Source organism: Haemaphysalis longicornis, unplaced genomic scaffold (assembly GCF_048455015.1).
Source record: "Haemaphysalis longicornis isolate Haplotype H1 unplaced genomic scaffold, Haemaphysalis longicornis Haplotype H1 scaffold_1, whole genome shotgun sequence".
NCBI lineage: Eukaryota > Metazoa > Arthropoda > Arachnida > Ixodida > Ixodidae > Haemaphysalis > Haemaphysalis longicornis.
The window spans coordinates 96,354,900-96,367,706 of record NW_027526203.1 but is presented as its reverse complement, the minus strand read 5'-3'; positions in this window follow the sequence as shown (position 1 = coordinate 96,367,706).

Below are 12,807 nucleotides of genomic sequence, written 5' to 3'. Positions count from 1 at the left end.
GCTAATCAGTAGTGAATCAGCTGCGCCCATTTCATTTCAGTAGGGTCCCGCGAGTGATGCGCGTCGAAGCTTTCACCTTGTCACATGCTTGAATCAGCGCGTAGTGCTTAAAGGAGCCACGAAGACAAAACACATGGTTCACTCAAATAAGCCATATAATTAGGAAAAAAGGAAATGGCCATGTGACTCACTCGCTCATTTCCCGCAACGGAACCTATGATGTCATACCAGCCTGCTCTGCGGTTGGTGGAGGCCGGCAAAAGCAAACGCAAATTAGGCTGAGCTTATAAGCTTGCAGAACGAGTTATTTGTGCTTAAATTTAGGGCACATTCTTTTCAAATCAATGAGAATGGTGGTACAAACAGTGGAACTTAATAAAGCACAGTAAACATAGAAGTACTGATGCGTTCTGCTGGTGGTACTGCCCGCACTGTGCTTGGTTCAGCTCAGGGATTTATACACCCCCCCCCCTAACACTCCCCCAGAAGGACTTCGACCCCCCCCCCCCAAAAAAGATTCCACAACCACAAGCACCCGGCCTAGGGATTTATACAACACCCCCCCAAACATCCCACCGACCCCCCCCCCCAAATCGAAATTCTGCATAAACCCTTGGTCCCAAAGAAGCCACGGAACAAAGCTGCGAAGGCCGTGTCGTCCTTTAAAACGACAGTGTAATTTCTGGTTTCGCGGGAACTGAGGAACTGAAAACTGAGAACTGAGGAACTGAGAAGCGAGTTTAAGCTGACCGTTTTCCACGACCTGCGCCGCCCCCCCGCGCCAGGCCAGGCCAAGCGGGCCACGCATGCGCAATGGCGCTCCCGCTTGCTACCAGAGCGGAGGGGACCGTGCAAAAACGGTCAGTTAAAACTCGCTAATGTGAAAATTCCCCAGAAACATGCACGCTTACGTGATTCGAAGGGGAAAGCCTGTCGATTATCAAAGATTTGTTCACTGCTGCACCGTGCTTTAGCCTCTTTGTCCGCTTTCGTTTCTTCGTTATTTGACGGGAATTACTCGGGCAGGCCGCAGTCGGAGCTCGCACTCCCACTTGTCACGGCGTATGCATCAGGCCAGGCTGACTGCTGTTCCATTGTGGCGGGTTGTCGCTTGGCGTCGGGGTTAGCGCACCTGGCTGCAGCTGCTCTGTCGACCCGGGTTGGAATCATGCACTCAAAAACCCAGTTTATTTTCTCGTCCGTGGCGACCATTTTGGTGCCATCCGTGTCGACAACTACGACTATAAGACACATCGACAGTGCTTCTACAGCCAAGGACATTATTCAGTTGCGGGATGGCCGATTAAACGTTCCGTCCTTTTCTTGCTGCCCAGGCCGAGTGCTTTTGGGGAAAATGTTTAACGTGATAGCGTCGTTAGGCTCATTTTTCAATTTCCCCGCGTTGCTGCTGGCCGTCCGCTATAAGCCGTGCTCACCAAGCGTCCGGTGAAGTACGTCATCGGCGCTGCCAACCGGAAGCTACGACTGAGGCAGGCGGATGCAAAGGCTCGCCTGAATCTGCATTACGCGGACCAACTGAAATGTGGAAAAGAGGACGGCGAATAGGAACGAAAAGATGCGCGAATTAAGCAGGCGCCGCACCTGCGCAGGGACGTCCGTTCCGTGCCCGGCGGAAGATCTTCGCCTGCCCTGGCTAGGGTTGCCACCTTTCCCCGAGAAAAAAACCGGCCCTTCGGGGGAAAGGGGGAAGGGGGGGGGAGGGGCGTGGTATATGGAATATTTAATTTGTGTTTAAAAAAGACGCCACGTTTTTGACATGCGGCGCCATTTATTGTAGCGTTTTCTTCGAGGGAAATCAACATATCAACATAGCATTTGTACTGAAAGTGATTGAGAGCTTGGTTATTGCTCGGTATGTGTTTTACTGAAAAGTAACCTCAATTTATGACCGCGGCGGCAGCATTTCGTTGTTTTGTTCCAATCGTAGGTCCCCCTTCATCTCAGGCAGCGCGCTCTGCCCGCGTATTTTCTCTGCTCGCGCGTCTTTGCGCAGCTTTTCGACACATATTTATTGTCTTAGTTGTTGAATTGACGCTTATAAAACGCCAAAAAGGACATAATCACGGCACGAGGGCCAAAAAACCGGCCACTGACGGCCGGTTTTAAGTATGGACCGGCAACCGGCCTGCTGTTTAAAAAACCGGTCGGGCCGGTCCAAAACCGGGCAGGTGGCAACCCTAGCCCTGGCCATCACACCAAAGTGACTCTCCCATCGTAACTGATGCCGACATCAATATTGTGTGACATAACGACAGCAGTGGGCCGAGGATTATCGCCAATGTCTCAAAATCGAAGGAAGGTCTAGATTATTAGCCGAAACGAAGTAAAATGAAGAAATGATACACCCAGTATATAGCGCTCCATTACACTAGTTTCTAAAGTACTTTTCGAATTTTCCGCGGGTATATCACCACCGCTATGTGTGTGGGTCAAACGAGTGAAGGCACCATGCAGACAAAATAAAAAAAGAACACAAAAATATTTAATGTGAACATCTTCGACAGAACTCTGTCTGGTTGGGTTAAACCGATTCGGTTAAACATCAACCAACGGCGTTTATTTTCGATAAACGTCCTCGGTTGGTGTATTTGCCTCTTCCTCAAAAATATTCAACGGTGTTGTAATGATGGCGCGCCGATAGACCCCGTCGGGACGGTGTTCCCTTCTCGTGGCGCCGCCACCGGCGAGTCGCAACACTTTTGTACACCTTGCCAGCGGCTTTTTACATGGCGTCGGGTAGGCTTTCCTTTTCTCCTGGCCTTCGGGGACGGACAGAGGCGGTGGGGGCTGCTTTGGGGAGGCTGCTTCGCTTGCGACCGCACGCGCATCTTTCCACGAGTTTACCCGGAGCAGCGGCCGTAGCGGACGCTGGCTGACTTGCTCCAGTGGTAGCATTACGGTACTGATTGTTACAGCCACTACATCTTGGGCCAGCAGTCACACTGTGAGAAAACCGAAGCTGCTGAGGTTGGAGATTATTTAGCCCCTCCTGACGGAGCGTGCAGTTCCTACCGAGCAATTTTTTTGGCACACTGGCCCCCATTGTCGCCGGCTGCCATGGGTAGGTCGAGTGTAGTTTGGTGTATCCGGCTGCGAAGTCGGGGAAGCAGGGGCTTTTCACGTCGCTGTACGTGCACACACGCACAACAGCATGTGTATGTTTTTAGTCTACTCACAGCAGCCTATAACGACATGAAGGTGAAGGAAACATTTCTACAAAAACGGCAAAGCACTCTAAACTGCGCTTAATTAAGGTAGGCTGTAGGTCGTTAGTAAAAGCGGGTGCAGAGTGAACGCCGCTGAGGATACACAATTATCGCAAGAAAGGCGAGTGCAAGGACGCCAGCGCAGCGCTCGAACTACGGCATTTGCGAATGAAGCGCACTGTATACTGCCGCGAACCGTGCGCAAGACCTCTGTGCAGTGATTGCACGACCACAGTCACGCGAATGCAAGAACGGAACTACCGTAACAGCAGTTTGAAATGTCCACGCTCGATCCTTTCGCATTCACGAGCTATCCTGAGGTGTTACAGAATGCCGCACACGTAAACAAAAACCGCGCTGTGCGTATGCGCCAGCGCCATCCGCCCCGCAAATATCCCTTTGTAGACAAATATATAAAACAAAACACTATCACTCAGTGCCTGTTGGTAAAACGGGGCTATAGAAATCCTATAAATGCTACCAAAGAGCGATTTCGGCGCGAAAACAAGAGCAAACTGCAGCGAGCGCCCTGAAGCGTAGCGAGGGCGTCTGCTCTCAAGTGGCCAACAAATATGGCGGCCCCGCCGCGGAGTTAAAGGGACGGCGGCGCCGCGGGTGAGGGGAGAGAAAAAAGAGGAGGGCAGCGGAGAAGGAGGGAGCAGTTGGCGCTACCTTAGTTCTTTCAGGGACCTTATGGGACACGAAGCAACGACGCCCCTGGTGGCCACGACGCGAAGCACGCGTGTTTTCAATGGGAAGAGGCTGTTTTTTGAATTTAAATAAAAATACAGGGCCTAAATTGAATTTGTGAGGACGGGGAACGCTTCCAGTAATCACTGCACGTTTGTGCACGCAACATTAGTTGTTCCCACAGCGAATGAAGGTTAAACAATGGGAGCCTGTGGAAGGAAGCAGCTAAAATTGGGGTCACTTTCAGCCACCTTTCAGCCACAAAAACGCGCCTAGTGACAACACAGTGGCTGAAGTGCAAGTTGTGTTAACTGATATAGCTAGAGCAGGGACTTGGCTTGCCTTGCGTGCAAACGACAAGTCATCACGCGGACGATAAAGCGTTCCAAATTGACAATTTCCGAAACACAGTCACTGTTATCGCCTAGCAGCTACATAAACGCACTCTTCAGTCAGCGCTTCTGTGTGCCGATGGCCGAGCGGTTTTGCCTCAGGCACTTTGCGTTGGTTTCACTTTGCCGGGAAGGGATGTCAATTCCGGACCTCGCAGCTGTTTTTTTTTTTTTTCGATTTAACTTTGTTGGTGGAAGGACGACATTTTTGGTGACAAATGTTCGTACATCTACTGTACCTCGCTCGTTTGCTGTATAAATTTTGTACAGATATCCTTTTAATGCTTATTTTCTCTGCTTATGAGGGGTATAAGTTCGTCGCGATATGTTTACCACAGTTTCTATGTTTTCTTTGTGTGTATGTAATGTTAAGGTAGCTGGCTCTGATTCATTTATTCAACATAGAGCAGTTATCAACGAAAAAGTTCAGAAATTGCAAAAAAATATTAGAAGTGACATAGGTCCCTGCGATAAATGTGCTAAGTAGCGCCATCTACGCAGTTCACGTGAACTAAAAATGTCACAGTTGAGGAAAGTTACAAGGGCGGCGCTAAACAACAACTCGTATTATGGGGGTACATGCGAGAGGGACGATATCTCTACGTTGTTTGCATTTTGGCCTTTAGCTTTGACCATACAGACGGAAAACTATTCCCTGACGCCTGTTGTTTCATGTCCCACATGCAGCGAAGGCGCGCATGTTTTACATCTTGGTGCTGTGGTCGCGATTTTCTTTTAGAGCAGTAAACAATCGTGACAGGTGACAATATTAGAGGGAAGTCATGGCTAAATATACTAACCACCTCCGCTAAAGGTTAGAAAGAATTGGCCGCCATCTGCCCTGCGAACGCGAATGTCCAGCGGAGCTGTGCCAAACACCGCACATGCTGATGGGGGGTATCTCTTATTATTACTTCAGAGTAATGGTAGTGATAATCGCTTTGTGGTCGCTGTGGTAGACCGTGATTGGTTCCGCGACCATTTTCGCTACATTCTTATGAAACCGGGAAACACACGCTGGGTGAAGGAACGTGCTTCCATTGTGGCAGGCGTGGTTATAGACCATTGTGCGGTTTGCACTTCACACGAGAGTTTCGAATGAGATCAAACGGCCCTTTCGAAAGCAGCTGCAACCTAACCTTTCCCGGGAACGCGTGCGAGGGTGTTCCCATTGTTCACAGGACCTTAACCCCCATCATATGCGGTTTGATGCTTATGGAAACGAATTTTAAACCATCGTCGCCGTTGGATTGAGGGGTGCATATTTGTGTTTAATAACTTGGTACATCCATGTACCCCTCTCCAATTCCGAACTGCTTCGACCGCGTCGGAATGGCATTAATAAAAAAAAGCGTCGGAATGGCACAATCGCTTTGACATCGGCTACATATCGCGAAGGACCCACGTTCAAATCCGAACATGGGAACCGTTTTTTTTCTTTTCAATTTATCCACTATCATCACTATTGCCAGTGAAAGTTGGCTTTCCTGCAGTGCGCTTTGCGTTTACGCCACGACATTTTCCCACCAACGAGAAGTATACAGCTTCGTTGTAAAAAAAACCGAAGGTTCGTCGAGGAAGGACCAGACTTGCCGTGGGAGCTTGTTGGAGGTGAGCCTTTCGTTTGAATTACATTTATTTCCAATTACGGATGCCGTGTAGCTAGTATTGCCTGCTCTGACTGATATTTATGTAGCGGTTACGGTAACTTCGCGTTTCGTGCAGTGCTCTTTCACCCGCTTTTCCTTTTTTTAGATACGTGCGTGAAAGCTTGTTCAACAGCGTGCGACGTATCGTTGTCTGCGGATCGTCCTGGTTCCCCCGTGTCAAGTGTTGCGTCCACGCACACCAGACGTAATCGAATCAGCAGTTATCAAGCCGCTGCCGTACTCAAGTTCTAGTCATACAAGGGGCCGGATTCTGTAAACTGGCGGCCGTCTTTGGGAATGACGGGGTTTTGGCGTTAGAAATGCGTGTTTTCCTTGGTTCGGGAGTCCTGATCATAGACAGCCGAAAAAACATCCCCCTCGCGAGGGGCACGATCAAATGCAGAGCATTTCTGCGGGGGGGGGGGGGGGCGCCTGCAAGTCGTATGGATTACGTATTGGTTGTTGTTGTTGTAATTGTTGTCTTCCAGCGTAGACATTGTCGATGAAGTCGATGGTGAAACGTGCCGTGAACCCCCTGCCGCGGCTATGACGCAACGTGGCGCGGCTATGACGCAACACAATCCAACACAATCCACTTTAATCCAATCCAAATCCAAGCCAATCCAAGCCAACCCAATCGAATCCAATCCAATGCCCCTCGCGAGAGAGTGTTATAGCGCCGAAATCGCCACCACGCGAACGCGTGATGCTGACGTCACGATCACGCCACAGATGTTAGCGACCGCAGCGCGCGCGATGTTGTTTAAGCGCGAACCGACCGCGGCGAGAGAGCGCGATGCGAGCGCCCCACCTGTTCTTGCGCGCGAACCTAACGCGGCGAGAGAGGGTGTTGCGCACGTCCCCACCTGTTGTGCGCCCGAACCGAACGCGGCGAGAGAGGGCGTTGCGAGCGGAGAGAAGCCGAGGAGGACGCGGGGGAGAGGGCGCACCTCTGGCCGACGGTTGAATGAGTCAAGGATATAAGGCACGTTCGTAACCTTCTGTTCTGTGTCGGCTTTGTGGCTCAGTTGGTAGAGTACCGTACACCTTGCGTTCCGCCCGCAGAGTCGTAGGATCGAAACCTGGCGCCGGCAAGTATTATTTTTTATATAGTGTGGGGGGAGCGATGCGGACGCGGACTACGGACGCCAACGCGGGTGACATCGTGAGTTACTGAAATGCTCTGCATTTAAAATAGCGCTGCGCTTGACGAGAAGCAAAACGACAGCCCGAAGCGACGCGACACTGGGCGCAAAAAAAAAAAAGAAAAGAAAAACAGACAGCCATTTTGACGAGGAGGAAACGACAACAAGGAACGCGACGGTGTCGCTTCGAGTCACTGTTATTTGCCTTTGTAAATATACCTACAACATTTCGTCTTTTATTGCTGAGCTTCCAGGTGCTTTCGTCTACTTTGCGTGCGAACTGAAGCTACTCAATTTATCGTCTGTAGACGGAAATACCGCCATCCTAAACGCTATCGGCATGCTTTCTGCTAGCGCGCGAGAATTGAAAAGCAGGCGCTGGCTTTTTAACGAAGAGCCATTATAGCTCTGCATGAACCATGACCATCTTGTCCAAACATACTTTAGTGACAATGTATAATTGATCATTTCCAGAAGCAAACGCCCAATGCAAAGACAGAAAGGGCCGGACTGTTACATGATCCACCCCCCCCCCCCAAGTTTGATCTCAGCCATGACAATTATTCACATGTTTAGTAACAGCGTAGTGCAGACAGGATGCAGAAAAAATCTATTTTTTTTTGTGTGTTTCAAGTAAGCTCAATGAATGGGCACCCGAGTAGCTTCGTCCAGCCCTGTTACAGTCTTGAGCGTGGAAGTTCCCAGTGACTATAAACAAAACCCTGTAAGCACGTGTCATTTACATGCTATTTCCGTTTTTCTTTCATTTGGTTTTATAAATTATCAAAATCATTTTTCTTTTATTTTTCCAGTCTCTGAAAGTTCCCCCTCAGGCTATGCTCCTGGTCGAATAATATATACATTAAAGAAGGGAAAATAGCAGTTTGTAAACCCTGTTATTATGACATGGCTTGATATTTCATTCTTACAAACTGGTTCCATTTTCCGCTTGCTATGAGAATCACATTGATTTGCAATGCATTATGCATAGAAGGAAAAGCTGAAATTTTAAAGATGTGCAATGCCGTCAGGATTTCCAGTAGGGCATGAACCTTTCCATGTGCTGGGAAAAATAAAAAAGGATAATGCCGCTTTTAAGAAAGTGCAAAACTAGAGAGTTTTAGCTGAGCGGATTTTCGGCCAGCGGAGCGCAGACGCCAGTGTGCCTGGGCAGAACGCTGAGGTCGCCAGCGGTTTCCGGGAGCGGATTTCACGCGCGCTGAACTGCCCACCCAACGGTGTTAAAGGGGTACTGACACCAATTTTCGGGGCTGATATTATTGTACAGTTCGTTTCCTTTACCCACCAGAGTACCCTGCGTGCGTCGCGTGGAACATATCCTAAATTGAATGCAAATGTAGCGCCGACGAGACTGCTCTGCTGGAGCCTTCCACCGAAATCGACATCGCGTGACATCAGGGTGTGGTAGAGCAAACGAGGTGACGTAGCCGCGTGATCCCCTACTCCGTGACGTCCAGCCGGCACCCGGCTAATGACAAGGCGCAACCGTCTGGCGCGTGGATAGAGCGTCACAGGTTTTCGCATACCCGCGTGATAGCGCCGGCTCGGTTCAGCGGAAATTTGAAACGGCAGCCATTGACAGCGGTTTTCGCTGCGTTACAGTCCCTCATTTATCGTCCGATGATGTATTTGAACTAATGTTTCATGATAGTTATCCCTGTAGGCATCGATCTAAGCAATAAAACATGACGTAAAAATTTGGTGTCACTACTCCTTCAAGTGGTCTGTGCGATATGAACGCTTCTTTTGTTTCTAAGCTATGGGTTATATTTATCCTTTTTTACTGCAATAAGGCAATGTACCGGTCGGCTAGGGAAAATAATTTGTCTCTGTAGAGCACCCAGTTATCACTGATGTTACGACTGTAGAAAGATGGTCTCGAAGTATAGAAGGTCTCGAGTTCGGCGTTAATTTTGCTGTAGTCACCTTTACTGTAACCGCGATTTTTTTTCGTTTCAGTGCCAGTGAACGCAAGCCGAATGTTAAGGGTTACTTGATGAAGGTAATGATCGCAAAATCTATGTGTAGCACGGTACCAACTGTTTCAGGGGTGGTCGTCAGAATGAGGTCGGGAATGTTAGAACAGCGAGTGCATTGGTTCACCATTTGAGATATAATGTGTAAGGCTAGGTTTATAAACTCAATAGACGTCTCCTTCCAACCTAATAAAGTTACTATATTTCAGAAGCCGGTCAAACAAACGCAAAAACAGCTTTAATTGAAGGTCGACGCCGGTATTGGATTGAAATTTAGCATGCGCTGCATCCTTGGACGGGAGAGTGCAACAGACAACGCTTATGTTAGTGCGGAAATTTGCAACTGGTTTAATCAAAGTGTTGATCGTTACATGTATGCAGGCGAGGTAGTGGTGGGGGTGCAATAGTGGTGAAACTGCTCACGTGTGCTCACGAGACATCGGGTTTTTTTTTTTTTTTTTTGGCATTGCGATCTCCTTCTCAGTGCGCGCTATTGTCGGCACGCTTAACACATTCGCCATGTCCCTCCGAGAACATATTAACAGCCTCTACCACCTCCCTCGCTCTCTGGTCCCGAGAGCATGACAGCTCAGTTGCATGGCCAGCCGCGCATCCACACCTAGCACAGTGGGCAGCTATACGGACCGGCGATTGTAGTTGTTTGCAAGCGTTGTTGCGCTCGAAGTCTATCATTCAAACACCGGCCAATTTGGCCGATGTGAGATGCGCCACAGGAAAACGGAATTTTATAAACAACGCGAACTGCACATTCGACAAATTCGCTGACGTGTTTTACGCCGCGAGACCATAGCACGTTTTGCGTGGTTTCCTTCAGCGAATTTACTTTTTTGAACATCGTCTTTAGTTTTGAATGCGGAGAACATACCACGTGAAGATTGGGCCTGCCTGCCACTTTTTTCAGTGTGTACGAAACTCTTTGCACGTACGAGAGCACTACGAGGAATTTTATTATCTAGTTTCGCTTTTTGTTTTGGTCATGAATTTTTCTGGGGCATTTTTCGTGAAGTTCGAGCTTTCAAGCTGAGCGCCTGAGGTCCAGCGGATACACGAAGCAGGCGGTGGTTTCCGCGGCTAAAAGTGCCTCAGAAAAATTCATGACAAACCGAAAGGAAAAGCGAAGCAGTGCTCCCGTACGTGCACAGAGTTTCGCACACACTGAAAAAAGTGGCAGGCAGGTGACAATATTTACGTGGTACGTGGTATCGCCTTCGAACTAAAGGCGATATGCGTGTTATTTGTCGGCCCCACTGTTCCTACTTGTCATTCATCCAAGGATACAACGCACGCTAAATTTGAATTCCAGACAAGCCTTTGTTAACTTCAACGCTGCTGTCATTCGTTTCAATCGCAGTTTTTTGTTTATTCTGAATGTTATGTTCCCGTGTCGATAGTAAAGCTAACGTGCCGCAGTCCGAGGGGGTTTTCATTAAATTTCGCTGAACGGGCAAGTGGCAAACAACCACGTGGCACAGCCCTCACACCTCACAGTCAGGGGGAATCAGTTTTTGAAACCGCTCCCAGCCCCCCTACCCCCCCAAAAAATTCCCGCGCCTTCCCGCGAGGGGAACACGAGTAAATGCAGAGCATTGGGGGTCGTTAACGCCGCGTAAAGTCGCGTTAGGGTGGGTAGTTGGGTCGTAGTTGCGTTGGAGTTGGTTTGGGGTAGAGAGAGGAGAGTAAAGTCGCGTTAGGGTTGAGCGAGCGTCAACCAAGGAAGGAAGGAGCAACGCAGTGACTGAAGCACGAGCGACCGCTAGCCGCTTTATATTTGCAGCGCGCGCAGTAGAGGGAGAGCAGTACGGAGGGGGGGGGGGGGGGGGGGAGAGCGCGCATGCACAAGCAGCGCGCGCCCTTCCACGCCCCACCGCGCTCCTATCACGCACCTGTTACGCCGAGACCGCGACGGAGTGAACGGGCTGACTACGACGCATGCGCGCGCCAGCTGCTGTTGAGAGAGAGGAGGGAAGGAGGAGAGGCGCACCTGCTGCGGGCGCGGAGCTGTGGACGCCGTCCGACGCAGGAAGAGGCGAGGCTAAGAAATGCTCTGCATTTAAAACGCCATCGTCAAGCAGCGTCGCTCGCGAAAGGGTTCGGCCCTTATCATTTTCAACCTGGGCCGGAATCATTTATCATTCCACTCCGGCGCAGGCCCATCCTTCTCAACGCCTACGAAGGCGAAAGCTTTAACCCAATTCTGCGAAAAAGTGCCGTTGTAGTTGTTCGGTACAGAAAAGGGCTGCCGCTGTAAAAAGAAAATAAATAAAAAAACACTTGTCTTCCGATGGGATTTCAACCCGGGCTTCTAGCGCCGTAGAAAAGCGCGTTACCAACCACACCATCTCCGCAGCTTGCCAGCGGTGGAACAAAACTTGTTAATCCTTTCTTCGTGGCACATACTCACTTGGGGCATTGGCCAGGAATCGAGAGCTTTAAGGGGCTTATGTGCCCACTTCACAAAATTTACAAGAAATTGGCTGACGATTACGATACTCCCTATGCGAAATGTGAGCGCAGATGTTTAGCTAGTTCGACTATCTAAAATATGTTGAGGCAAATAATTTCGGGCAGACGTATATGTATGGTTACAGACCACTTTTATTCACATATTACTCCCTCTTCGCGGTGCGACTGCCACGCTAATCCGGACATCGCGGGTGGCAGCGAGTTGGTGCGGTCCACAGCCGCGCCTTAGACACCTCCTGTTATGCAGCGCTTTGTTCCCACATTTGGTATCGGTAGAGTTGCTACGCATTAGTGATCGCGTCATCGGCGAACACACAACGGCATGCGCTACAGCTTTCCTCTCTCCGGTGTTCTCTTCTTTGACACACGGCGGCTCGCGGCGAACACACAACGGCACGCGCTACAGCTTTCCTATCAGCGGCGTCCTCTTCTCTCGACACACGGTGGCTCGCGATGCCGCTTGCCTCGCTTCGGTGTCCTCTTCGTTCTCTCGGCACGCGGCGGCTCGCGCCACCAGTTTATCTTCGGTGTCCTGTTCGTTCTCTCGGTTACACAGACGCCAATGCCGACGCCTACGCTGCCAAACCCCTGGAGCGGACGCATGAGAGCTGCCCTCTAAAATGTGAATTGAACCGCAAAAGTTGTAACATAGTGTGTGCCGCGTGACACCTGAACGTGATGGCACGTGAGCAGAACAGGTGCACACCAGCCCCACAGAACCCTGATTCTCGGAAAGCTGTGGCGGGAACCAATCAGCTTGCTGGCGTGAGCAGTGAATACAACAATGCAATAATGACTAACGCTAATAATGGACAGTACTTCCCCCGATATATTGGTTCGGAACGTGTCGAGGCACGCACTCCGCATTTAGCGCGTGTACGATAACCAGAAGCTGAAGCAAGAGCAGCTGCGGGCGATCTAACATCGCCCTCACGTTTTAAACAGCCGAGCTGTTTAGAAGCTTGCAATGAGTTCCATCCGTGTCTGGCGTCGCTCAAAAACTCGGTGCAGCAAAGTGGAGAGAAGGAAAATGCTAGGCCAATAAGTGTCAAGGAAAATGGCGAGGAGCAGGTGTGGGGACTGCGCGCCTCAAGGAAAAAACCGTGGTCGGAATCAAACCTGGGTCCCTGGCGTCGTGAAACCGGCGTCTATCCGATTACGCTACCATCGCCTTCTTGGCGCTCAGCACTTCCTTCGGGTTTGTAGAGTGGCCGTTGGCTTTG